This window comes from Rhinopithecus roxellana, chromosome 11 (genome assembly GCF_007565055.1).
Source record: "Rhinopithecus roxellana isolate Shanxi Qingling chromosome 11, ASM756505v1, whole genome shotgun sequence".
Classification (NCBI taxonomy): Eukaryota; Metazoa; Chordata; class Mammalia; order Primates; family Cercopithecidae; genus Rhinopithecus; species Rhinopithecus roxellana.
The window spans coordinates 129,407,240-129,434,288 of record NC_044559.1 but is presented as its reverse complement, the minus strand read 5'-3'; the positions used below and the strand labels follow the sequence as shown (position 1 = coordinate 129,434,288).

General features: G+C 38.2%; 1 protein-coding gene and 1 non-coding gene across 6 annotated transcripts in view; one reads left to right on the top strand and one right to left on the bottom strand.

Annotated features, from left to right (window-relative positions):
• The window catches only part of LRMDA (leucine rich melanocyte differentiation associated), a 1,147,456-nt gene that overhangs the window by 822,932 nt on the left and 297,475 nt on the right, over positions 1 to 27,049 (top strand). The window lies entirely within an intron of this gene.
• On the bottom strand, positions 9,190 to 9,291 carry LOC115900510. Its single transcript, XR_004060194.1, has one exon. It is a non-coding gene; the product is annotated as a U6 spliceosomal RNA (small nuclear RNA).

The following is a 27,049-nucleotide window of genomic DNA, read 5'->3' as shown; positions in this document are numbered from 1 at the left end:
ATCTCCCGTCACGTCTAAGTACCATGTGGACATTTAGCAACAGCACAAGGCTGACACTGCTATCATAGTGCTGTGAGTATTCTTCTGTCCTCCAGAGCCATTTCCCACATTTGTCAAGACAAAGGTTGAAGGGGACCGGACAAGGGAAATGGGTCACCCATTCATTCCCGTCTGTCAGAGGTTTGCTTTGTCATGATAACATTCAAGGAGCATGTTTATCTATCCCGCTACTGGAGGTTAAGGCAAGGTAACAAAAAGAAGAGAAGAAACCCTGTTTGAAAAGTTTACAAATCCTGCCCTGAGGGCTGTAAACAGAATCCAGCCGGTGGTGGAGCGTGTTAAATACTGCCACATTGATAGGGACCTGGTTCCCTGGCACTAGAAATCCACTCATGTAAACAGAGGAACTGTTGCTGTGAATCGGGTCTGTTTTGACTTAAAGTCTAAGAAACACATTGCCTTCAAAGTGAATTCTTAGGTGTCACTTCCCATAAGTTATGGCAGAAGATTACAAAGCTACTGATATAACATATTAGTTTGATGGACAGAATTATACCCCCAATGCTTCCTGCTCTCCCCAATGACGCACACTAACTTAGTGTGCTGTGACAGCTGCCTTGATTTACCACCAGTCTGAGAGGCCAACCGGGAGAAGGAACGTTCACATGGACGCAGGGCCTGAGACTGGCCTGGAGCCTAGTTTATAAAGCTGCCCTGTAATTCACCACAAATGTGTCACCATTAAAAGAGGAAAAAAGGATTGCAGATAATAAATACTCTTTAATTTATTAGCTAACAACAAAGAGATCAGAGCCAGTTGTGATGTGATTGTTTGACATAATATTGTCAAGGAAAAAAAAGCTAAGTTGACCAGAGAGGTAAATTACACATTCAAGCAGATGCATCAACTCTTGGCTTGTCATAAGCCCAGCTAAACAAAACACCACACAGAGGGGAGGACTGGCCAAGAGCAGAGCCATTTATCTCTGAAAGAGACATATTCAAGAGCAAGTGAAATAAGACATAGTTCTTTTGGACTTGGTCAGAGGCCAGGTTTTAACTGTTATAAATTAAATGTTTTGTGTATAGGATTTGGCAATTCTAGTTGCCTTTGTCATGGCAGGGAGATGTTAGGTTTTTCTGCCTGTCTTAAACTCATGGTTTGGTCAGCTGGGGTGTATGTCCCTACTGCTAGATACTGGAGGATCAGTACCTTCTGGTAATCAGCAGATATTGGGAAGGTTTCTGTATGTGGCTTGTGATAAAATCAGTGGCTTTAGAAACACTTGTAATCGCCTTCGTTTTCTGCAATTCTTCCTCTGCGATTGTTTAGCAATACTCACACAGGTCACCAGGCGGGGATTCATACTGATATTAGAGTCGTGGAACCTGAGGACTGGAAGAAACATTTCATCCCACATCCCACCCAGGACATGCAGACAGTTGTGTATGAGCGGGGCAACTTCCAGGGAGGCCAGGCATCTGCCACGTGTTATTGTGATAGAGCTCAGAGTCAACCAGTGCCTGCTGGGCTTTTATTTTTTAAGCTACTGCCCAGAAAAACTCTCCCCTCCCTTGCTTGGGAAATTGAGTTTTTAGATCTAAGTGGGTACTTTTGCTTTCTTTTGCATATTATGGGTCCTTGGGTTTAGCCTATTGTTGGAACACAAATTTCTGGGTTTTATTCAACAATCTGGAGGCAAGGATAGAGTCCTGAGGGTAGATTTAAGGACATTGATTCATGGATCAACATTTTTTTTTTTTTTTTGGTGTAGTTAATTGATCTGCTATAAATTGACCTGCATCTCATTTATTTTATTTGTTGCAAAGCAATATCATGGAGGATTTTTGTTAGATGCCTTATTGAAATCAATGTATAATGTTTATGGTCTCACTGATCTACCAGCTGAATAACTGTTTCTAAAAGACAGAACTAGAAGGCAGGGAGAGAGACAGAGAGAAAGGGAGTGGAGAAGAGAGAGAGAGAGAGAGAGAGATTGATTTGGCCTTACTCATTCTAGGTAAAAAGGTGTACTAGCTCTTACAAGTCACTACTATCTTTTCAATGTGCTCATATATCATATATTTAATATAATTTTTCACAATTTTAGTATCTTATTATTTTTAGAATCTTGTTCCTCCTTAAAAAAATCAACGAAAATAAGATATTTGCCCAAATTTGCTTTTGATCTTTATTTTTTCAAATATTAGTAACATTGTTTCCATGATCAGATCTATAAGAATTTTTTTATTGTTGCTATTGTAAAATAAGATACTACTTGTATAGGTCTAGAGACCAGGCTTCTCCTATGTCTCGTAAGCTCTCTAGGGCCTCATTCTTTCATTTCTTTTTTCTTTTTTACTTTTCACTCATCCGTCTAGCCTAAAGATATAATTTCACGATGGAGAAAATAATGACAAAATAAGAGCTTAGTTTTAATCATTCTGCCTTTTCTCTGTCATTTGGGATTTCTTTTTTTAAAAACCATTTTCCAACAGTAGACTTACTTTCTTCCTTTGAGCATTGTTTTCATAAGTGACTTCGTAAAATCTGAGTTCACTAGAATGTGCCCCGTACAATTATATTAGTTTGGTTTCTTTCACTGCTTCCCCATCCTTAAGCTTCCCCAACCTTCCTTGTTGTCAGTTTTCATAATTATATACTCAGAATTTCACTTTTAGTAGCATCCTTCCTTCTGGAATTTCATGTCCTATTAGGATCAATATCTGTGGAAATACTATACTATACTATACTATACTATACTATACTATACTATACTATACTATACTATACTGAAATGCCATAGTCTCTTAAAAATAAAGCAAATCCAATCAAGAGTATTCATATATTTGTGTTCCAAAATATGCAAAGTTATCTCCAATTAGGCACGGTCACTTTCTCCTAGGGGTCTCATGTCTTCCATGCCACCAATCTTTTTATTTTATAAGTTTGATCATGTTGGCATTTGTTCTGCTATATAATATATATTATGTTGCTACGTTTTAAATATGTTCACTAAATGCACGTCTGCCTAATTTTCCTGGTTTCCAAAAAGGATTTTCCCTCTTCACCTCTTCTTCTCTCCCCTCTCTCTATTGGAAATACCTTTCTTTTGAACAAGGTGTTCTCCTCCACTGTCACATTCTGGGCATGATGACCCATCACCATGGGTTTAGTTCAAGTTCCTTTTATTTTAGGAAGTTAGGACCAGTTTTATAGGAACAATGTCCTTGTATCATGTCAACTCCCTGTTCAAAAACCTTCAGGACCTCCTCCTCACATTTGGGATACAGCCACAAACCCTTAGCCTGGCTTCTAAGGTCCACTTAACCTTGACTTCAACGTACTGTTTTAGACTAACCTTCCAGGCTTTCCCTATTTACACTCAGCCTTTCAAATTAACTGATCTGCTCATAGCCAGCAACATGATTTGTCCTTTTATTCGTTCACCTCTTTGGGCTTTCCCCCAGACCTTTTCTAGTTTTCTATTAATTAGAAGGTGAGTCACCAAAAAGGTCATTAAAATCAAATGTCTTTCATTGCCTTTTGTTTTTTTCTCTATGAAAAATAAAATAATTTTATGGTGCAAAATGAACTTTTGAAGACTAAGAAAGAACATAAAGTTTGGGGCCAACCAAAATTAAAAGTGACTTACAATTAATACTACTAAAGGAGGCAACCTTCCGCTGTCCTTTAAGTCAGCAAGGATTTACGAGAGTGCTTGATGATTGTGTGTTGCATTTCCTCTGTTGGAAATGATACCTAGAATTTTAGAAGCATAGATTCTGAAGGATGACTTCATACTAAGGATATTAGGAGCCCACTGTTACCCATCTCAACCTTGGGTACCTGTAATACACTGGCATTCCTACACATGCCTACATATCATTCTTATTATTCAGTCCACAGCCATTGCCAGGATAGATAAAAAGCAACTGTCATTTCACATCAGACCAAGCTAGGAAAGTACATCTTTCCTCAACCAAGAAGATGGTGTATGAACCAGACCACATGGCCCAGTGGATGGGAATTGATAGTGCATATAGTAGCTTTAAAGCAGCATCGAGCAAAATAGATTTAAATCATTCTGAAAGAAATAAATCCTAACAACGGATACATTGTGCTGAATGAAATGAAGCTCACAAAAGAATTGATTAGGAAGTATACCAAATGGAATAAAATGTAGCAGAAAGGCACATATTGGAGAGAATAAAATATGTTTCAGTCTGAAGGGGATTGATTTACTAAGATACAACCGACCAGCTATAAAGCAGATGAATAAAATATGTAGTCAAGTCAAATGGACATTCAATGGGAATAGGTTTATATAGATCAATGGCATCATGTGATCAGTTTTATTCTTCTAATTCTATGACTCATTGTGTAATATCTTTAACTCTCTCAAGAAAATCTGGGGCTTTACCTGAATCCTGAAAGAGGGAACTCACCTTAAAGGTATGTATGATTAATTGGAAATTAATTGGAAATAAGTTATTGTTTGTTGGCTTGTCTTGGTCCAGAGAACCATAAAAATTTTCTGGAATTAGAAGGATTTTACAGTAAATTGCAATAGAGTATCACAGTGAAGACTATTTAAGCACGTTTTCTTCCAGTGAAAACTTAGTTCTACCTGGTCACTGTGCTGAAATGCTTAAAGCCATCAATGATCTTCATTTCTCTTTCTAGGAAATTTGGAAATTTTAGGTCAATATTGAAATTATCTTGCTGGGAATTTTCTCCCACATGCAAACATATTCATTAAACACTTCTGTTGTGCTTCAGTTGGAGTCCTTTGGAGAATATCATTCTCAACATGAATGAAGCTGACTTCCAGTGTTATTCCCAGTGGCATATCAAGGGCAGGGGGGATGAGAGTGGTCTACTCCAGGTACAGACAATGAGGGGATGCATTGTTTGTGGAAAACTTTGAAACAATAATAAAACCAACTAAAATTTTGTGTATATTCTATTATCACGATGTACTGGCAATTCAGGCAATTAAAGTGATAAAAATACTCGTCTTTGGAAAAAAGCTGTCAGTCTAAGTAATTGCCAGGAGTTCTGTTGTATTTTAAAATAATGACTATTATTGTTAATATTTATTATATTTTAACACAGTTAAAAGTTTATCTTTTAAGACACATTGTATTCTACATGGAGTTAATCTGGAGAACTCCTAGCTCTCCAGGAAGCCTTAGCATACATGAACTTAGCTATAAATTCATAGTGGTTTGGAATTATTAGAGATCACATCACAGTCAGTATCTCTAAAACCTTGGTAGCATATATTTCTGCATTTGAACAAGATATTTGAACTAGGCAGTCATAGAAAAATGATTGAGAGATAAAGAAACAGGTCTTGAGTTAGTTCTGTCATTCAGTGAGACTACTTGGAGCATTTACTTGTATTTAATATTTAAAACAATAAAATACAAACCATGAAGTGTACTATTTTTTCTTTGGTAAGTACAAATTTAAGTTTATGCATGAAGAACTCAAATATATTCGAATAATAGCTTTACATTAGAAATTTAATTTTCTTTTTAGTTGTTAATTATTTCAAAATAAAAGCAAATGAAGAAAAAAGAATAATTACTAATTACATGATTATAACTGAAAAGAATTTTGTTTTATGGAGGAAGGGGGTATTAATAATTATCTGTTCTGGGTATCAAATATGCTAGCTATGGCACTGGGTATTTTTTTTTTTTTTTTTTTTTTTGAGACAAAGTCTCACTCTTGTTGCCCAGGCTGGAGTGCAATGGCATGATCTCAGCTTGCTGAAACCTCTGGCTCCCAGGTTTAAGTGATTCTCCTGCCTCAGCCTCCTGAGTAGCTGGGAATACAGGTGTCCGCCACCACGCCCAGCTAATTTTTGTATTTTTAGTAGAGATGGGGTTTCACCATGTTGGCCAGGCTGGTCTCGAACTCCTGACCTCAGGTAGTACGCCTGCCTCAGCCTCCCAAAGTGCTGGGATTACAGGTGTGAGCCACCACGGCCGGCCAGCACTGGGTATTTTTATTTTTATTTTGGTTACAGATGATAAAACAATTCAAATTGCTGAAAAAATATGTAATTTGATACTTTATTAATTACCTTTTATTTTGCAACAAACCACCTCAAAATTTAATGGCTTAAAATATTAGTTATATATAAGGTCACAGTCCTGTGGGTTGGCTGGATGGTTCCTATCTGGACGGACTCAGTTGGGGCTGTATGGTCGCAAATGGCCTCACATGTCTGGGGCTCAGCTGAGATGGCTGGAATCGCTTTCCATGTGATCTCTCTTCTTCCAGGAAGCTAGCCTGGGCGTGTTACCTGGTGGGAGAAAGGTTCCTCTAACAGGAGAAGGAAAAGCTCCATGCTCAAGTACCTTTTAGGCATTTACTTGTATAACATTTGTTAATGACTAATTGGACAAAACATGTTACATGGCCAAGTCCACATATGAGTGGTGGAGAACCAGACTCTACCTCTTGATGGAAGAGCAGTAAGGTTACATTGATCAGGGAAGAATATATAGAGGGAAAAGGAATTTTTGCAGCATTTTTTTGTGAATAATCTACCACCTACCCTTTTTGCAGCATTTTTTGTGAATAATCTATCACCTACCCATAAGGGTTGTGTTATCTCCAGGTATTCAAGTAACATTGGCAGTAATTTCCATCTGCATACTTTGTCTCAGTTCTACTTTTTTATGTAGTTCATGTAGCCTTTTAAAATTAAATGTATTTTTTTACTTGGCATATAATACTTGTACATATTTATGGGATACCTATTGATGTTTCAATACATATAATGTATTGCATGATCAGATCAGTGTAATTAGCTTATCCCTCATCTCAAACATTTTTCATTTCTTTATGTTGGGAACATTCAATATCCTTCTTCTAGCTGTTTGGAATGATATAATATATTATTGTTAACTGTACTCATTCTATAATTTTTTTAACATGAGAAATTATTCCTCTTATCTGGCTGTAATTTTTCATCCCTTTAACAAATCTCCCTAACCCTCTCTTTGCTTTACCCTTCCCAGCCTCTTGTATTATCTCTTCCACTTTTCATTTCTATGAGATCATCTTTTTTTAGCTTCCACAATATGAGTGAGAACATGTGGTGTTTAGTTAGTTCTGTTCCTGACTTATTTCACTTAACATAATATCCTCCAGTTTTATCCATGTTGCCATGAATGACAGGATTTAATTTATTTTTATGGCTGAGTGATATTCCTTTGTGTGTATATATACCACATTTTCTTTATCTACTATTCTGTTGTTGGATACCTAGGCTGAGTCCGTATCTTGCCTATTGTGAATAGTGCTTCAAATAAACATGGGAGTGCAGATGTCTTTTTGATATGATGATTTCCTTTCCTTTATATACATTCTTAGTAGAAGGATTTCTGGATCATATGGTAGTTTTATTTGTAGTTTTTAAGGAATCTTGATACTGTTCTCCATAGTGGCTGTACTAATTTACATTCCCACCAATAGTGTAAAGAGTTCCCTTTTTTCTCTGTCCTTACCAACATTTGTTATTTTTTGTCTTTTTGATAATGGCCATCCTAACTGGGGTGAGATGATATCTCATTGGTGTTTTGATTTATGTTTCCTTGATGATTAGTGATGTTGAGTATTTGAAAATATATTTCTTGGCCAATTGTATGTCTTCTTTTGAGCAATGTCTGTTCAGATCATTTGCCCCTTTTCATTCTTAATTTTTTCCTTCACTCATTGGTTGTTCAGGAGTATGTTGTTTGATTTCCATGTATCCGTACAGTTTCCAGCATTCCTTTTGTTATTGACTTCCAGTTTTATTCTATTGTTGTCTGAGAAGATGCTTGATATAATTTTGATTGATCAAAATTTGTTGAGACTTGTTTTGTGGCGTAACATATGGTCTATCCCAGAGAATGTTGCATCTGCTGATAAGAATGTGTATTCTGTAGCTGTTGGGTAAAATGTTACTTAAATGTCTGTTAAGGCCATTTGGTCTCTGGTGCAGTTTAATTCCAATGTTTCCTTGTTGATTTTCTTTCTAGATGATCTGTCCAATGCTGAGAGTAAGGTGTTGAAGTCCCCAGCTATTATTGTATTGGGGTCTATCTCTCCCTTTAGATCTAATAATATTTCAGTGCTCTGGTGTTGGGTGCATATATATTTATAATTCTTATATTCTCTTGCTTAATTGATTCCTTTGTTGTATAATATCCTTCTTTATCTCTTTTTAGAACTTTGACTTGAAGTCTGTTTTGACTGATATAAGTGTAGCTACTTATGCTTGTTTTTGGTTTCTCCTAGTGTGGGATATCTTTTTCCATCTCTTCAGTTCAAGTCTATAGATGTCTTTACATGTGAGGTGAGGGTGAGTCTCTTGTCAACAGCATATAATTGGATCTTTTTCTTTTTAAATCCATTCATCTTGTCTGTGTTTTTTAATTGGATAATTTAATCCATTTACATCCAAGGTTATTATTGATAGGTGAGGACTTACTCTTGTCATTTTATTCATTGTTTCCTGGTTGTTTGGTATGTCTTGTTCTTTACTTCCTCACTTATTATTTAATTTTGCACTTGGATGTTCTCTGTAGTGACAGGTTTCTCTTTTACTTTTGTGTATTGCCTTGCTTCTTTTCTCTTTCTTCCTTGTGTATTGTCTCTACCAGCAAGTTTTATAGCCATTTTTTGCATGTTTTCATGATGGTGATTATTATTTTCCAGATGTAAGGCTTCCTTGAGAATTTCTTGTAAGGCCAATCTAGTGGTGATAAATCCACTTAGTTTTAGCTTGTCTGAAAAAGATTTTGTTTCTCCTTAATTTCTAAAGGATAGCTTTGCTAGGTATAATATTCTTGGCTGGCATTTTTTTTTCTTTTAGTACTTTGAATATGTCATCCCATTCTCTCTTGGCCTATAAGGTTTCTGCTGAGAACCCATTATTAATGTAATGAGGGTTCCCTTATATGTGACTTGATGCTTTTCTCTTGCTGTTTTTAGGATTCAATCTTTGTCTTTGACTTTTGACAATTTGAGTATAATGTGCTTCCAAGAAAACCTGTTTGGAGTGACTCTATTTGGAGTTCCTTGATCTTACTGGATCTGGATGTCTATCTTTCTCTCAAGACTTGGAAAATTTTCAGCTATTAATTCATTAAGTATGTTTTCTGCACCCTTTTCCTTCTCTTAAATATATGAACTACACAAATTCATATGCCATCCTTGTGCAGGGGCCATGCTAATCTTCTCTGTATCGTTATAATTTGAGTATAGGTACCACTGAAGTGAGCATTTTTAATAAATAAATTTTGATAAGATGGCCAATATCAGCAAATGGATTACTTCTTGCCAGCTTAGCAACCCCACTGGAAAGAGAGCTCTTTCCAATAGTTCAAGACAAAATTTGAAGACTGACTTTTATTGGCTGGATTGGCTTGCATTTCTTTTCTTTCTTTTTCTTTTTTTTTCTTCTTCTTCTTCTTCTTTTTTCTTTTTTTTTTTGAGACAGGGTCTCACTTTGTCGCCCAGTGCTGTGATCTCAGCTTACTGCAAGCTCTGCCTCCTGGGTTCATGCCATTCTCCTGCCTCAGTCTCCTGAGTAGCTGGGACTACAGGCGCCTGCCACCACGCCTGGCTAAATTTTTTTTTTTTTTGCATTTTTTAATAGAGACAGGGTTTCACCATGTTAGCCAGAATGGTCTCGATCTCCTGACCTCGTGATCCACCTGTCTTGGCCTCCCAAAGTGCTGGTTAAAGGCATGAGCCACTGCACCCAGCTGGCTTGCGTTTCAATGTTTGAACTAATCACCTGGGTCAGACCCACACCTCATACCAGGAACTGAGCTCAGGTCCATCAGAATCATATGAAAAGAAAGGTGGAAAGCACTGGTTCTAAAAAAAAAAAAAAAAGACACCCTGGTTGTTATGAAATGAAGAGTGAATTAACGCTGGACATGCAAAAATAAGAGCCTTTGCCTACACTCTTGTGCTTAGGTCATAGTATCAAGGAGATAATTAGATTTAGGCATTTCTACTTAGGTTTATTGTTATTTAAACTCACTTCTCATAAGCCTTGAAAAGCAACACACATACCTTCAATAATGAGTCTGCAAGTTGAACTTTAAATATTTGCTTTACATATTTTTTGAAAGTCATATGTGCAAAAACATTTTTATACACATACTTAAAAAGATAGATAACATTTCTGCAGGATAAACCCATCATGTAAACCCGTTGATGAGCCACATGTGCACAACAGGTGGATTATGACTAAAAAACAAATTTAGAATGACATTTGAGCCATCTTGATAGGTTTATGGAGTTGTTGGAGAAGGAAAAAGATTAGTGGGGAACAAAATTGTTGGCAATAAAATTAGAAAACAAGCCTCATGCAATCTCAGCTACTTGAGAGACTGAGGTGGGAGGATCATTGAGGTTAGGAATTCAAGGCCACCCTGGGCAACATAGCAAGACCCCATCTCTAAAAAAATAAAAAATAAATTAGTCAGATATGGTGGTATGCACTGGTAGTCCCAACTATCCAGGAGGCAGAGTTGGGAGGATCACTTGAGCCTAGGAATTCAGGGTATGTGCATGCCACTGTACTCCAGCCTGGACAACAACGTGAGACTACATTTCTTAAAGAAAACCAAAAGCCTTCAAATGCATATAATCTAGAATCAGGAATCAGCTGGGTTCTCAGTGACTGAAATCTTTACCACCAGTATTCACTCATGCTAGCCTCATGCTCCCAACCTGCTCCACTCATGCACCCACTTCTCATCAGCATGCTTTATTTTCTGAATGATTCTCAGTGAAAAGAACAAAGTGGGGTGATGGAAAGTACAGTCACTTGGCATTCAGGTTTAGGTTCTGGCTCTGGCACTGTGGGACGTTTATAAGTCTTTTCCCATTTCTGGGTCTCAGCCACATCTTCTGTCAAGTGAAAGATTAGGGTAACTGATCTCAAATAACTCTCTGGCATATATGTGTTCGGCACTTGCATCTTCTCTGATTGGTCTTGGGTTATTCAACATCTTTCCTCTACAACTTACTTGGCCCTAGGCTTGGAGAACGGGCACTAACTTCTTCTGTACAGATTCTTTCCCAAGCTTCCAAATCCATGGCCTTTTGTTTTGAGGTTCTGCTGACCCCTGTTTTTTTCCGCAAAGTGAATCCTCTTGACAAATTCATGCTTTCTAGCAAGCTTACCAGGGGGAAGTCATGCTGGCCAGGGTGGCTTGTGACACTCTGTTTCCACGGCTGGCTCTGGCCTGTGCCTAATTGCTGCTGCACCTGATTGCTGCTGTGCCTGATTGTTGCCAGCCATTTGCCCTTTCTTAAGCCCTTGCTAACCATTTTCTCTACAGAATATACATGTTGTGTGCCCTAACATAATTTTCCTCGTAAGGAAATAGAATCATTTTCATAGAACTTTGCAATATTGTTAACATTAGCATTTTGGGGAAAGTCTTCTTTGTAGTTGTTTATAATCTCATTTTCAAATTGAAAAAAAATTCAAATGCTATCTTCAGAAGGATACGTTCCAAACATTAAATGATTGATCTTTACGTTGGAAGATACCTCTTGGGTCACCTTTTCATCTCTAGAAAGTTGATTACAAGGCAAACTTGTTTCTGATGAAGTGTTTCAATGTGCTTTATTATAATCTGGGACCACAAAAGGAATTTCCAACAAACTTTTTTTTTTTTTAAAAAAAGATCATCAGTTTATCTCATTCTGTCTTTCTTATGCTTTTGCAAAAAATTTTTATCAGTTTACAGCAATATGAAATTCAAAGAAAAATCAAAATAGAAAAAAATGGAGTTGATGTGCTATTTTAATTTGGTGATGATTCTACTGAGGCATTCTTTCCAAGTTTGCATGATGGTTACTTTATCTTTTTTGCCTTTTAGACTCAGTAAGATATTCTTCCATAGCACATTGCTCAAGCTTCTACATAACTCATCTCACATATTTACAATGTTTTGTCCCATTGGACTATAAGCCGAGGCAGGGATGGGAGCTTGTTCATTCTTGGATCCATCTTGCATAGTGCTTGCTATGTAGAAAGCACGAATAGGCTCAAGTGGAAGAATGCTATGTAGGAGCAAGAATAATATGTAGGGGTAAAATGTTGAACATGAATAAATATTGAAACAAAGAAATAAATTGATTTTGGTGATAGGTGACCCTGAGAGGGATAAAAGTGTAACTCAGAGGCCCTCCTATGTTATAGTGGCAAAACCTCTGTCAACTCTGATGTCTTCTGCTACAGGTTAAAAAAGAATGGAAAGCTCTATTCAACCATCTAAAACTCTGCCTTCATAATAATGATGGATTTGCTGTCATCGTAACTCATTCGTAGGTAATCTTGCAAGAGCTAAACCTTGCAACTACTGCCATTTGGAAGGGTTCCATTCACTCTAAGGGAAACCTGAGAATCTGACTTCATTTACTTTTTATTCCCCCTTTTAGCAGTAATATGTTCATTTACCTTTAATGTTGAAAGGAAGCAGGTTGAGGCCAGGCATGATGGCTCATGCCTGTAATCCCAACACTTTGGGAGGCCAAGACTGGCAGATCACTTGAGCCCAGGAGTTCAAGACCAGCCTGGCCAACATAGCAAAACCCTGTCTCTACTAAAAATGCAAAAAATTAGCCAGGCGTGGTGGTACATGCCTGTAGTCCCACTTACTTGGGAGGCTGAGGCATGAGAATTGCTTGAACCCAGGAGGCCTAGGTTGCAGTGAGCTGAGATTGTACTGCTACACTCCAACCTGGGTGACAGAGCAAGACTTTGTCTAAAAAACAAACAAACAAACAAACAAACAAAAAGAGGAAGCAGATTGAAATAATGTGTTTTCCATTTGCAAGTGGCATAGTCATTGTAGTTGAAGGCATGTCCACTGCAAGTATTTCAATCAGCTCGACTGCTTCTCATGCTGTTTGCTCAATTTAGCACTTCAGATTTTGCTCTCTTAAATTCCAGCTTTATCCCATAGGAGAGGAGCAGATTTCTATGTCTCATCTCTCATCTGTTTTAATTCTTTGGGAGAGGAGTCCTGAGTACTAAACAGAAAGGTACGCATGGAGAAATGTAAAACATATTTTCAGGCACCTTTGTGAAAGGAAAATTTAATGGGACAGTATAGTACTATGGGAAATGAAGAGAGGTAAGAATCATGCCCCATGCTTAACCTTTTGGACTCATCTTTGCCAATTTCTATGTGCAGCTCAGTAAATTAAATAAGCTTTCCTTAGCCTGAAACTGTCTGTGATAATGCAACCTTTCATTGAGGTATCACAGACAGACATGCAGCGTTCAAGACAGGGGCCTGACACCTTTCAAAAGTGAAGGAACCTGTGGCAATTTTAAACATTCCAACCATATTAATTTCAGTGACAGTTATCCTCTAAGTCATTTGAAATGGATTCTCCCTCTTCAACTTTCAAAACTTATATTTGATCCCCATGACCTCTGGGGCCTGCACAGGGGCACTCTGTGTGACTGAGTGTGTGAACAGCAGGAGGCAGAAGCAGGAAATTGTTGATCCCATCCAATTTATGTCTTTCCTCATCTTTTAGCCATTCTCTGTACCTTATTCATGTTTCTAAGGAGAAGACTTACATTTCCAAAGGAAAGGTTGAATAACAGTTTGGAGTTCTTTCTTTGAGGGCAAAGTTTTTATTATTGCTCTTCCACCCAGGCTGAAAGTTGAGTGCCATCTGTCAAGCATCAGCAGCTATAGGCGCTTCACAATCAATATAGGGCTCAGTGGTTCTCATCAAGCACTATTGAGCCCTGGTTAATAGAGTTGCTTCTTTTCATGTGCTCACACTTAGTGCAGCCAAATTCTGCCTTCCCTGTCCTGGGAGCACACAGGGACCTGGGCCCTTCTCCAACGGTAGGACCATTCTCAGGAAGTGCTCCTCACTTTCCACATGGTCAGGAAGTTTTAGATGTCTATAGCAAGCACAGGGGAGGCTTGGTATGGAGCCCAGTGTTTATACTTGAGAGTGCTGGGGAAATGGTCACAGAAGACTCATCAGGCCCTTATGGGCTGAGTCCCAAGGTGACTGTACATTGGTTATTGTTGGGGAAGAGTCAGATCTTCAGCTTTCCATGTGTGTTGGTTTGATGTTATTACTAGTCATTCACATGTTAGAAATGGCCTTATTAGTTCATGTCTAAGAAACTAATTTACAGACCAAAAGACTAACATCTTTTTTTTTTTTTTTTTTTTTGAGGCGGAGTCTTGCTCTGTCGCCCAGGCTGGAGTGCAGTGGCCAGATCTCAGCTCACTGCAAGCTCCGCCTCCCGGGTTTACGCCATTCTCCTGCCTCAGCCTCCCAAGTAGCTGGGACTACAGGCGCCCGCCACCTCGCCCGGCTAGTTTTTGTATTTTTAGTAGAGACGGGGTTTCACCGTGCTAGCCAGGATGGTCTCGATCTCCTGACCTCGTGATCTGCCCGTCTCGGCCTCCCAAAGTGCTGGGATTACAGGCTTGAGCCACCGCGCCCGGCCAGACTAACATCTTATTTCCGTTTGCGTGAGGGGTGATGTTCAGGAAACCACCAAACTGTTTACATTTGCATTCTAGGTACCTTCTGTCTTGGTATTAGGCTAACTGACAAAGTAAATTAATCATCTGCAAGATTTCTAAGTAAGAATGGACGATGGCATAGCTGTTAAGGTTACAAGTCAAATAGCCTGCGTTTGGAATCCTGGCCATCACCCTTAATCTCTACATGATCTCAGACCGGTTATTTACCCTCTTTAAGCCTTGATTAACTGATCTAGAAAATGAGATACTAAGAGCACTTACTTCATAGAGTTGTTGGGAGGATTAACCAGGATAATAAAAAAATGTGTATGAAAATGCTTGGCATATAATAAGTATACAATAAATATTCACACTAATATTCGTAGTATAATAATAATCATCTTTTTTGTAATAAAGGTAATTGGATATGTTCTTAAGCCATTTCATCCTATAATGTTAGAATCTGGAGATTTACACCTGTTTCTCCACAGAATACTCCTTTGCAAAGACAGGATTACCTGTTAGCTGCTAGAGGAAGACTGATAATTTCTTATTTACCAACTCTTCTTTCTCTAGATCCTGTGTTGCTTTTATGTGTTTATGAATACGTATTTAACTACTATTTATAGAACATTTGCTATATGCAGTAATATTGTGCTCTTCATCATATTATCTAATTTAGTTCTCACAATACCTGTTTGAGGAAAGAGTCATTATCTCAATTTTTCAAATAGGAAACTAAGTGCAGGAAAGTAAGAAAAGTGAGGAGGTAGAACAGCTGGGGCTTCAGCTTAGGTCTGTCTACTAAATTCCATGTCTGTGACACTAGGCTATCTTGCCTCTTTATTTATAACTCAGTATATTAGACCTTGAGTTAATTAGATTATTACTATTTTATATTTATTACAAAGTGGCATTTTTGATGAGTTTTGAGAAATGCCCTAGTATATTTACATAAATTGAATGGATGACAATTTGAAACTTAATTTCAGAATTTCACAGGTTAGAATTTAAAAACTAGACTTGTAACAGGAGATGAGTTTGTTTTGATTCTGGAGAACATTCAGTCTCCGGGTGATGATCCAATTAATACAGGCTGGAGTTTCCCAGAAAGCTCTTATGGGAAAATGATACAGGAGGGACACATTATCAAGAGTGCTGATAAATTCAAATTGTAACTGACCTCCCTTAGATAGACCCAAGATAGTCATGCCTCCTTCTATAGGGACTCTTTGGGGCATGATAGACCAGATGCCATGATAAAGAATGGCATTCCCATAGTTGAGATGAATTTCCACAGGTCACCATATGCAGCTTCCTTTCTTGGCAAGAATATCCTTAACTTTATGCACATAGTTTTTTAAACAGCTATTTTCAGGTATAATTCATGTACTATATCATTTACCCATTTAAATTATATAATTCAATGATTGCTGACATATTACACTATAACTTTTAAAATTGTGGTAAAAATATATATAAAAAACCTACCATTTAAACTTTTAAGCATACAATTCAGTGGGATTAATGATATTCAAAGTATTGTGCGACCATCACAACTATTTATTTCCAAACCCTTTTTTATCACTCCAATAGAAACTCTATAATTATTAAGCAGTAACCCCCTCTTTCTCCACTTTCCAGCCCTGGTAACCTCTCTTCTATTTCTGCCTCTATGAATTTGCCTATCTGCTTCATGTAAGTGGAATCATGCAATATCTGTCCTTTTATGTCTAGCTTATGGACATAAACCTTGAAAACAAAGTTTATCCATGTAGAAGCATGTTTCAGAAATACATTCTTTTTGATGGCCAAATAATATTCCATTATAAACATAATATTCTGGAATGAAGATGTGGATTCCATCTATAGCTGTCAATCTTGTGAGTAAAATCACCAGTTTTGTGTGAAATGTCTCATTTGACACAACTGACTTGGAAAACATGTTGAGGATGTTTCTAGAATGGTACCCAGTCTATTGAGCCCTGTATTATTATTTAGTCGGTGTTTTCCTTGAAATCAGTTCACTTTTAAAATGTCTTAAATACTTCTCTTATTTTGTTCTAATTAATGTTCATGAAGTCCCTAGGTTACATAATATTGCATATTGCTATTAAAATGATTTACATATATTTGTTCTGTATACCTCCTAAAATGTATCTTCTACCTCAGCCACATATAGGCTATCAATCACTTCTCTAATTCCTAAACTTGAGGGGTGGGCTTTGTGTCAGTATATGCTAGAGTGCCAAATTCCCTGTGGAACAGAAATGAAGTGGAGAGGAATTGTAACAAATATAACCTGGTGTGAAGGCCAAAGTTAATGCTAACCCAACCCCTAACCCTGGGAGTCAATTAGTAGGTTCAGGTCTGGGCCAAATGTACTTCTTATCAGCTGTGTGATCTTGACACATGGTCCTCTGTGCCTTAGTTTCCTCTCTGTCTTAAGCAGGTTGAAGTAGATCATCTCCTTCTGTTCCTCGTTCCTGGATGTCCTGCTTCTCTCCCACATTCAGGAATGACAGGGCTAGTGTGTGCTTCTGCACTTGCCCTCCATGGGGCTGTACTGGAGGGATTTCCATTTCTTTGGCTTTATGGTATTTACACCTCTCTCCTTTCACTTCCCTCACCCCTAATATATTAGATCAGACTCGATCTGATGTAACTCTTAATGATTTCCTTTTTAAGGAGAACATTAGAAGAGCTTGCATCAAGGACATCACTTACCTTCATTTAGAACTATGGGCATCTGTGCTGTGTCCATTTCTTGCAGCGATAAAATGGCAGTAAATCAGGAAAAAAATGCCATGCCCTTCAGAACCTCGAGAATGAGCTCTGGAGCATTCTGCTTACAGGGATGTAGGCTTGTCAGTGAGTAAATCAGCTCTGTCCTTACGCCCCCATTGCATCAGGGAAATCTCTGACTAGGTGGGATGGGTTTGACATGTCAGTCAATCTCTCTCTACCCCCATTTGAGGTTGAGAGTGTATCTCTCCCTTGTTTTCTCCCAGCATATTTCGTGAGCTTATTGGCCCCCTAGGTTTTATTGCCAGCCACAGCTTAGTCCTTGTCAGAGAGATTATTATATGAACCCTGGGTGACTTCTGACTGTAGAAGGGCCCTGGATTTACATTTTTGCATTCCAAAGTCAGGAATATAAATGACTAATGGAACACTGGGCCACCGAATATTTATATATCTATTTTGAAATTTACATTTCTCCCTTTCTTATGATGGGGTTTGCTGCTCCCAGGGTCGTAGTTGATGGGCCAGTAGCATCCGTGCTGACATAAAGCAATCATCCGGGGAGAGTGCTTCCCAGCCCCAGTGGCACACAGTGATGTGCTGCAGGTTATTATGCCAGAAATTCAGCAGTAATCGAACCCCCCATCTCCCTGGCCCTATCCCTGCTTCCCTTTTATGATGTCCAATAAATTTTACATGCTCCAATTTGCCTCATCCACCACCCTAATACTGTTTGAATTAAGAATCTCTTCCATAGCTTTCAACAATGGAAACTTTGCTTTCTCCAAAATTATTTATAAAGACCACTAGTGACTGTGCCAGAAAGGAGGCTGGACTGTGCACATTTGCTGATCCATATAGAAGATGGGGTTGCCCAGTTATTGAACTTGCTGACTACATGATATATTGAGATGGAAGAGGATGTCTATAGGTACACACTAAGTTGTTTTGAATGAAAAAACTGTGTTAAATTAGGAATTTTTTTAAAAAGTAGAGCATCCATTTGAAAGTTCTCTGGTCCCTGATACTTTTCACAATATATAGTAAATTTAATCATAGCAGTAACAACAATAATAGCAACACTACTTAAGCATTTACTAGTGGCTGAGTTATTCTAAGCCCTTTGCATGCATTTTAAAATTCCAACAGTCCCATGAGATTAAGCCTTTTTATAAACCTGCTTATAAAGGTGGAAATAGGTTCAGAGAGGTTAAGTTCCTCAAGATTACATGGCTAGTAAGCAACAAGGCTAGGACTAGATGTTGTATTGTCTGATACCTGTTTTTTTTTTTTTTTTTTTTTTTTAAGACAGAGTCTCACTGTGTTGCCCAGGCTGGAGTGCAGTGGCGGGATCTCGGCTCACTGCAAGCTCCACCTCCTGGGTTCACGCCATTCTCCTGCCTCAGCCTCCTGAGTAGCTGGGACTACAGGTGCCCGCCACCACGCCCAGCTAATTTTTTGTATTTTTTTTTTTAATAGAGACGGGGTTTCACTGTGTTGGCCAGGATGGTCTCGATCTCCTGACCTTGTGATCCAGCCACCTTGGCCTCCCAAAGTGCCGGGATTACAGGTGTGAGCCACCGCGCCTGGCCCGATACCTGTTTTTAACATTACCTAGTAATACCATGTGGTATAGGCAGGAAGCAGAGATCTTGAGATGAATGTTAATAAATTTCTCATTCACTCAAGCCACTCACCTTTTCTCATTCTCTCAAGCCACTCCCCTTTTTGTTCCCCATCGTATGTACAAAGCATCTACTCTGTGCACACGCTGTTCTGAACACTGGATATCAATACAGCAGTGAAGATGGCCCACAGTCCCTACTCTTGTGGAGTTAATATTTTAATTAGTCAGACAATAGACAAGTAAAGAAATAAACCGTGCACTTTCTAACATTGACTGGTGCCTCAAAGAAAATGCATGAGAGCAACACAATGGAAAGTGTCCAGTTGGGGAGGGGAGCTATTTTCACTAGGATGCCAACCAAGGCTTCCCTGAAGACAGGGCATTTGAGCTGAGACCTAAATGATGAAGATGGCTGGGAGCTGGTGTATAGAGCATAGGGTTCAGCTAGAGGAAAGGCAACTGTAAAGACCCAAGTCAGGAATCAGTGTCTTGTGTTGGAAAGCCAGGAGGAAGACCAGAGTGGCTGAAGTATTATTAGCTGTGGAGAGAGAGTAGATTATGAAGTCAGGAGATTGGCAGACCTCAGGGCATGCAGAGCAGGGCAGGAGTGTGGATGCCATGGTGTTTTCAGTTCTTTCAATCAATATTTTACTGCCTGCAGCCCATTTGCTTTTACAGCCTGTCTTCTTTTCCTTCTGCTTTGACTCGAATCTTACCTCATAATGGGCATTTTAATCCTCTCTGTGATGCAATCCAATGCTTCTTGCTGGGCACCTTGCTTTGTTCCAGCTCAGGGCAGCATTTAAAAAGAACAGAGGAAGTCTCCAGCTGAGAGGGGCTCAGGAAGGAGTGCAGGTTTCAATCTAAGAGCTCTAATTAAATCAATGCCATGCACATCCTGTCCACAAAGCTGGGGGCAATTGAATGCTCTTTACTGACGCCATGATATACACTTAAGAGCTGTGTGACTTCACAGAAGCAATTAAATTGGCCCATTTAATCAGCGGTAAGGCCACCATCAATAACAATTATTATTTTTATTGATTTGATAAGTGCACAGTAGAAATAATCACAGAGAATAGCTATCTCTTTCCCCCTGTCCTTTGCCTAAATGCTAAATCCTAGGCTACCCAGGCCAAATCTAAAGTGATCTCTTGAACAATTTTTCTACAGATCTATATGTAATCAAGAATTCCTAGCTTGACTAGGCGACTCATGCCTCTAATCGCAGCACTTTGAGAGGCCAAGGTGGGTGAACTGCATGAATTCAGGAGTTCGAGGCCAGCCTGAGCAACATGACAAAACCCCATTTCTACAAAAAGTACAAAAATTAGCTGGGTGTGGTGGCATGCACCTGTAATCCCAGCTACTTGGGAGGCTGAGGTGGGAGGATCCCTTGAGCCTGGGAGGTGGAGGTTGCAGTAAGCCAAGATCATGCCACTGCACTGCAGCCTGGGCAGCAGAGTGAGACCATGTCTTGAAAAAAAGGAATTCCTACCTTATAAAATTTCCATGCTAAAAGAAATAATCCATGCTTTTTCGTTGAAACAAAACTTTTCAACTTTCCAGTCCTTTGACTGGTAACAGAGGAATACTCCCTATGGCAAATAATTAAATCTGCATTTTCTCTTTCAGTCGCATCCATCTTGTTTATTATTTTCCTATAGCTGAAACTATGATCTCATTTTGGCCAGAAATGTAGGTTCAGTGACAGAAAACAGGCCTGGACATTGCCTAGCTGTAGATATATACGTGATTATGTGGCTGTTACAGAACCTAAAAACAAGGAAGATCTAAGTGCCATTATAAGAAGCTGCTTTTACCCCAAGACTTTTATAATCTCTCTCCGTCTCACTGATAGTTTGGCATCTTTACATATGTAGTTCCAAAAATCTGAATTACTTCCACTTGCCTTCTTGCTAATTAATTCCATATACTTGTGACCAAGGAAGAGAAGCAGACTCAAAGTATACCACAATTGGAGTCCAGTCTTAGGGAATGAAAGAGTGAAACTTGATTCAGGGAGAAAGAAGGGGCCCTGATTTATGTGTGCAGTCACCCAGTAAGAAAAGCTAAAATGTTTATGGGCTACATCCCTCTCCACTATCCCACTGTAAGAGATCCATAAAGGAATAGGGAGGGATTGTTGGTCTTCCACAGTACTTCTCCTGGAGGATAGCATATCATTATTCCTACCTAACTTCATGAAAGGTAAAAGTCTCAGGAATCTTGAATGACAATCACAGAGATACCCCCATCCCACCATTCACCTTGGATTTTTGGCCAGGTTGGCTTCTCTGGGGGAAGAGGGTTATAATCTATTGATATATGGACACATCGGTAAACTAAATTTAAATCCTCCTCAATGGACTTGGTGCCACGTGGGACTTGTATGGGGCATTGCTCTCACAGTTCTCATTCAAGAGCTGCTTTGTTTCTAGATAGTTCTACAGCTCTTCAATAGAACCTGAGATCCATGGTCTTTGAGGAGAAACAGTGACCCAGGTGGTATCAGATGTTTTTATATGTACCCATGAATGACTTCCCACATCACAAAGGTTTGGGAAATATATTAAATTCAGTTTACCTTTTATGCATTAACAAGATACATTAGCATGAGGGCTTTGAGATTCTATAATAATATCTCAGCATTTTCCAAACAGACTCAGTCAAGGAACCCTTTGTCAGAGCAGGCCTATTCCCCAGAATATACATTGGAAAAGCTGGTCTGGAGGCCTGTATTAGTCTGTTCTCACACTGCTATAAAGATGCTACCTGAGTCTGGGTAATTTATAAAGAAAGGAGGTTTAATTGACTCACAGTTCCACATGGCTGGGGAGGCCTCAGGAAACTCACAGTCATGGTGGAAGGCAAAGGAGAAGCAAGGCACAACTTACATGGCAGGGGGAGAGAGCAAAGGGGGAACTGCCAAAAACTTCTAAAACCATCAACTCTGGTGAGAACTCACTATCCCGAGAACAGCATGGAGGAACCTGCCACCATGATCCAATCACCACCCACCAGGTCCCTCTTTCGACATGTGGGGATTACAATTCAAGATGAGATTTAGGTGGGGACACAGAGCCAAACCATATCAAGGACTAACCACTTATTTTTTTTTTCCTGTAGTCTTGCATGTATACCTATACATGGGGTGAGCATCCTCTCACTTAGGGCAAAATTTTTAGTGAGGAATTCTATGACAGTGCTACATAGATTGTATATAAGATACCTCTGTTCCCAAATGTAAATATCTCCACATGTATCCTTTCTAGACCAAAACTTTTTTATCTGGCTTCATGGAAAGAGGTAGTCTTTTGGGCTAGGATGTACCGTTAGATCTAAAAACTGTGCAACCTTGGATTTCTTTTGTTGAATTTTGTGTAAATATTTAGGGTATTTACACCTTGACAACCAATGGCTTTAAAGTTTAAAAACTGATATTTAACTGACTTTTATACTTACTAATACCACATTATAGATACTAAGGAATCATTGTAACCGCCAGACACCAACAATTTCATTCAGAGTTTGTTAAAATCATGTTGCCTTTATTACTATTTTAAAATAGTATGATATCTAATCTGTTCATTGCTTGTGTGTAACTTTCCTAAACTTTGCCGTATCTCCATATAACTTGTACTATTATGTACCCAATATGTGTGACAGGGTTCCCTGATGGCACTCTCCAAAGAAATACACATTTGGGCATAAAGTAACGGTGCCTAAATTCTGTCCAGAAGTGTTCTGAAACGGGGCATGGGGTTGAGGTGACATGTAGTTCCCTCTCCAGAAGCAGGGAGGTGGAGGTAGTCTCCCCATCCAATATCCCTAGATCAGGTGAATGAAAAGGGCACTAAGTAATGGGGATATTACAGGATGAGGTCAAATGATCCATGTAGAGTTCATACCAGAGTACCTGCCATATAGGAAACATTCAAGTACTTCTATTGTTGTCATGGTTTTATTGTCTTCAAATATCTTTATTTTCTTTTATGGATTTTTACATACTACCTTTTTTTAGACAGACCAGCATTTAATTTTTTTTAAACAAAGCAGGATATACATTTCTAAACATTTGAAGATATTTGAAGGTATTTGTCATCATCACTTGGTATCCCAGGTATCCCAACCATTCCATCTTAATAATATCTGAGTCATTCATAGTATATCCTAAACTGTTTCAGGATCACCAGTTTCAAATATTGGAATAAGTTATTAAACAAGTATTTTATGAAGATCTTACAATACACCAGAAAGAGAAATATATTTGCCCATATTTCCTCCATTTAGTTAATCCCATCTAAACTTGCTGCATATAAATTGGAAGAATTAAATAAATGAGTTGTGAAAATGGTGTTTTTACCATAAAATTAGATATGGATCATCTGGTTATAATGGGCTTGAGGCACAATCTGTGCATACTCATTTGAAAACCAACTGGGATGTTTTCAAAGTGAGCAGGTCAATAAGAATACAATGATTTCTGTAGACTGGTAATGCATGGCCAGGCATTAAAAGTGGATATTATATGCATCTGTGTGTGTCTTGGAAAAGTCAAGTAGAACTTGATTTGGATAAAACCCAAATGTGTCTATGTTCTTTCTAGTCAGTTAGTTATTTTGTTTAGTTAGAACATAGTACCACTAAGGTAAAGGTTACATATTTTATTCTTGGGAGAGCTTCTTTGCTATGTATCTGAGCAAAAAAAGAATGATGGAACACCCCTACTTTTTATAAAAATTAGATCAACAATCACTGTAATGGTAGAAAAAGAGAGTATATGTGTTTTGATATTGGAGCAGTATTTTAGAAAATCATATATGTCAATTTTATTCAGCATCAGTCACTGCTTTTCTGCTGTGAAGGATGAAGATCACAACTTTCCCTACCATTCCCCTACCTCTCAATTTTTGTTAGTTACATTGTTATCATTATATTGTAAATGACAAATGCATTCTTCTCTATAACAATGCTTTCCATAGTTGTTTAGTATTGGCTCCATATTTAAGTGAACTCAGAGCTCAATGGAAGTTCTTTGGATGATAGCTCTCCACTCCTGAGTTCTTATTCCAACCCCAATTGGCTGGGCTTTCTTCTATCTATTTCAGAAAGGACTCGTGAGTCCTGAATTTCTCAAGTTCCATGCTTGTTATATTTGAATGACATTTTAGTTGGGTATAATAGTTTTAGGCTATATACGATTTACATGTATAGAGAAATACTTCTTCATTGTTTCTTTGTATTGAATGTGAATTCTGGATAAGTATGAGGTCAGACTGACTTTTCTTCCGTGTAGTAGATTCTTTTTTCTTCCATCCGCTTGTGTAGAGATTTTTATTCCCTTGAATTTTAGTAACTTAATTAAGATTTATCTGATTGTTCTTATTCTTTGTATCATTTTTTTAACTTGCTAAGCTCTTTTGAACTATATTTTTTTCTTCATTTTGGGGACTTTTTTAAGTATATGTTTGAATATATTTTCTGTCATATTAATTGTACACATACAAATGTTACTGTCTTTATTTCCTATGAGTCTTAAATGATCTAATTATTTTATTTTTCATGTGCATTCACTGTGATTACATCAAACTGTTGCTCTGTCAGTAATTTGATTTTTAGTGTGATCCCTCTGCTCTTTCATCTTTCCAAATTGCTTTTTAGTTCGGAACCATACTGTTTTGGTCTTTGTTTCTTTAGGTCTTCTTTTTAAATCCATTAAATTGTGTGTGTGTTGGTTTTTTATGTTTATCCTATTTGTAATTGACTGAGCTTCTTGGATATATGAAAACAATTTGCAGTAGATTTGGTGAGTTTTTGCACAGTATTTCTTTACTTTTCCTTCACAATCTCTTCTTCTTCTCCTTATATTACTCCACATACATATATGTTAGATCTTTTCATATTGTTCCACAGGTCCTTGAGGCTCTGTTCATTATCATTTTTTCCCTATTTTCCAGGTTGGATACTTTATTGTTTTGTATCTTCAAGTTCACTAAATCTTTCCTCCATTATCTTCATTCTGTTATTGAGACAACCTAGTGAATCAATCTTTCTTTCTTTCTCTTTCTATTTGTCTGTCTGTCTGTCTTTCTGTCTTTCTGTTGTTGAGAATGGATCTCCTGTTACCCAGGCTGGAGAGCAGTGATGCAATTGTGGCTAACTGTAGCCTTGAACTCTTGGGCTCAAGGATCCTCCTGCCTTGACCTCCCTAGTAGCTGGGTCTACAAGCATGTGCCACTATGTCCAGCTAATTTTTTTTTTTCTTTTTGCAGTGATGCAGTCTTGCTCTGTTGTCCAGAATGGTCTCAAACTCCTGGGCTCAAGTGATCCTCCCACTTTGGCCTCTCAGAGTGTTGGGATCACAAGCATGAGCCACTGCACCTGGCCTCTAGTGAATTTTTTGTTTCACATGCTGCATTTTTCAGATCTAAAATTTCTAAGTTTTTTATAGCTTTTGTATCTTTCCTGAGAGCTTCTACTTTTCTACTAATTTAAAGCAAGTTCAGCTTTATCTCACGGACTATGTAGCTATAATAGGTGGTTTCATGCCTTTATTTGCTAATTCCAACATCTGAGCCATATATGTGGATTTTGTTTTTACACAAATGTGACCAACACTTATTTGTATATTTAGTAATTTTTGGCTTGTATCCTGGGCATTTTGAACATTATGTGGTTCAATATTGGATTATATTACAACCCTGTGAAGAATATTAATATTTACTTTTTTGTTTTATGAAGAATTAGCCTCATTTCTTTCAGACTATGGGTTCTGTCTTGCCTTTTGTGGGTTCCAGTCTTGGTTCAGTTTTCAAAGCCTTTGACATCCTCCTCTTGATCTGTCTGTACCTGTACACTCAAGAGTTAGTATGAAACCTGGATGGTGGTTTACAATCCTCATTCCATTCTCAGAGCCCTTGCTAAGCTGCTTTGGATATGTCCCGCACATCCACATGCACAGCTCAGAGATGAGCTGGGAACTTGTGTAGTTTCATATATAGAATTAGAGTATCCCCTTCTCCAGCTCTCTCACTCTGGGATTCCCTCCACACCTTCCAGTCCTTAAGGGCTGTTTTTCACAGCACTTCAGCTGAGAAATTTGAAATAGAAATAGAAAGTAGAGTTTTAGATTTCCACAGTACTCCTGTGTCAGATGACTGTGATTGGGGCCTGCATTTGGGGAAAAGCCACATTAAAAAAAGAACAATAAACCCAGAAATTCACCTCTTGGTGGGTAGCTTCTCCATAAGCCACTGGCTTTTGTTTTGCTTTTCCCCGTCCTCAGCATCCTTGTATTTTGTGCAGTGTTTATTTGTATCAGTGGAAGAGATAGGAGGTAGTAGGCTTACCCTCTCATGCAAGAAGCAGACTCTTATTCAATTAAATTGTATTCAGCTGAGCCCCTCTTTTATTAAAGTCTTGTTCTTATTAAGTTGTTTTATGGCATAAAGTTATTTGGATTTTTTTTTTTTTTTTTTTTTTTGGTGTTCCTTTAGTTGTTGGGTCCTTTTTGTGTCTTTTGCATGATGTGCTTCTGTCCTCCTTTTCCTGGTTTTGTTGTTGGTCTGAATTTTTTGCCGTGCTGTTTGTTTTCTCTCTGATCATGTTTGAGTAACTCTGAAATATACAGTGTGAATGGCTTCTGAGTTATCTTCCCACCACTCATAATATGAGCTTCTTTTACCCTCAAAGTTGCAGTTCGAGAAGTAAGTATTTCATGTTTTGTCCATATTCTGTAGCTTGAGAAAATGGGGTAGGGAGGAGAATAGTTCAACTGAGAAGGGATGTGATCTTTATTAGAATAGCCAGACTTAATTCTCTCATCTGATATTCTGTTAAACCCTCATTAGGGTTTACTTTTGGGCTTTGGATCATTTCTCTAATTCACTGTGTCGTCATGGAATTTTCATGCCCATTAGAGGGTGTACCCAATTGTTAGTTTTCTGTGTTTCATTTGCTTTTCCCAGTGGTTACTTAATCCATTACTCAGTCAGAAGAAGGAGAAGAGAGGAATGCCTATATAAAGTTTGCTTCTTTCTAGATTTGGATGCATTAATGAGAATTTTTAGGATTTTGCGGATTCCCTGTATAATTTCTGGCACTGCCTGGGATGAGCTGTACTATACC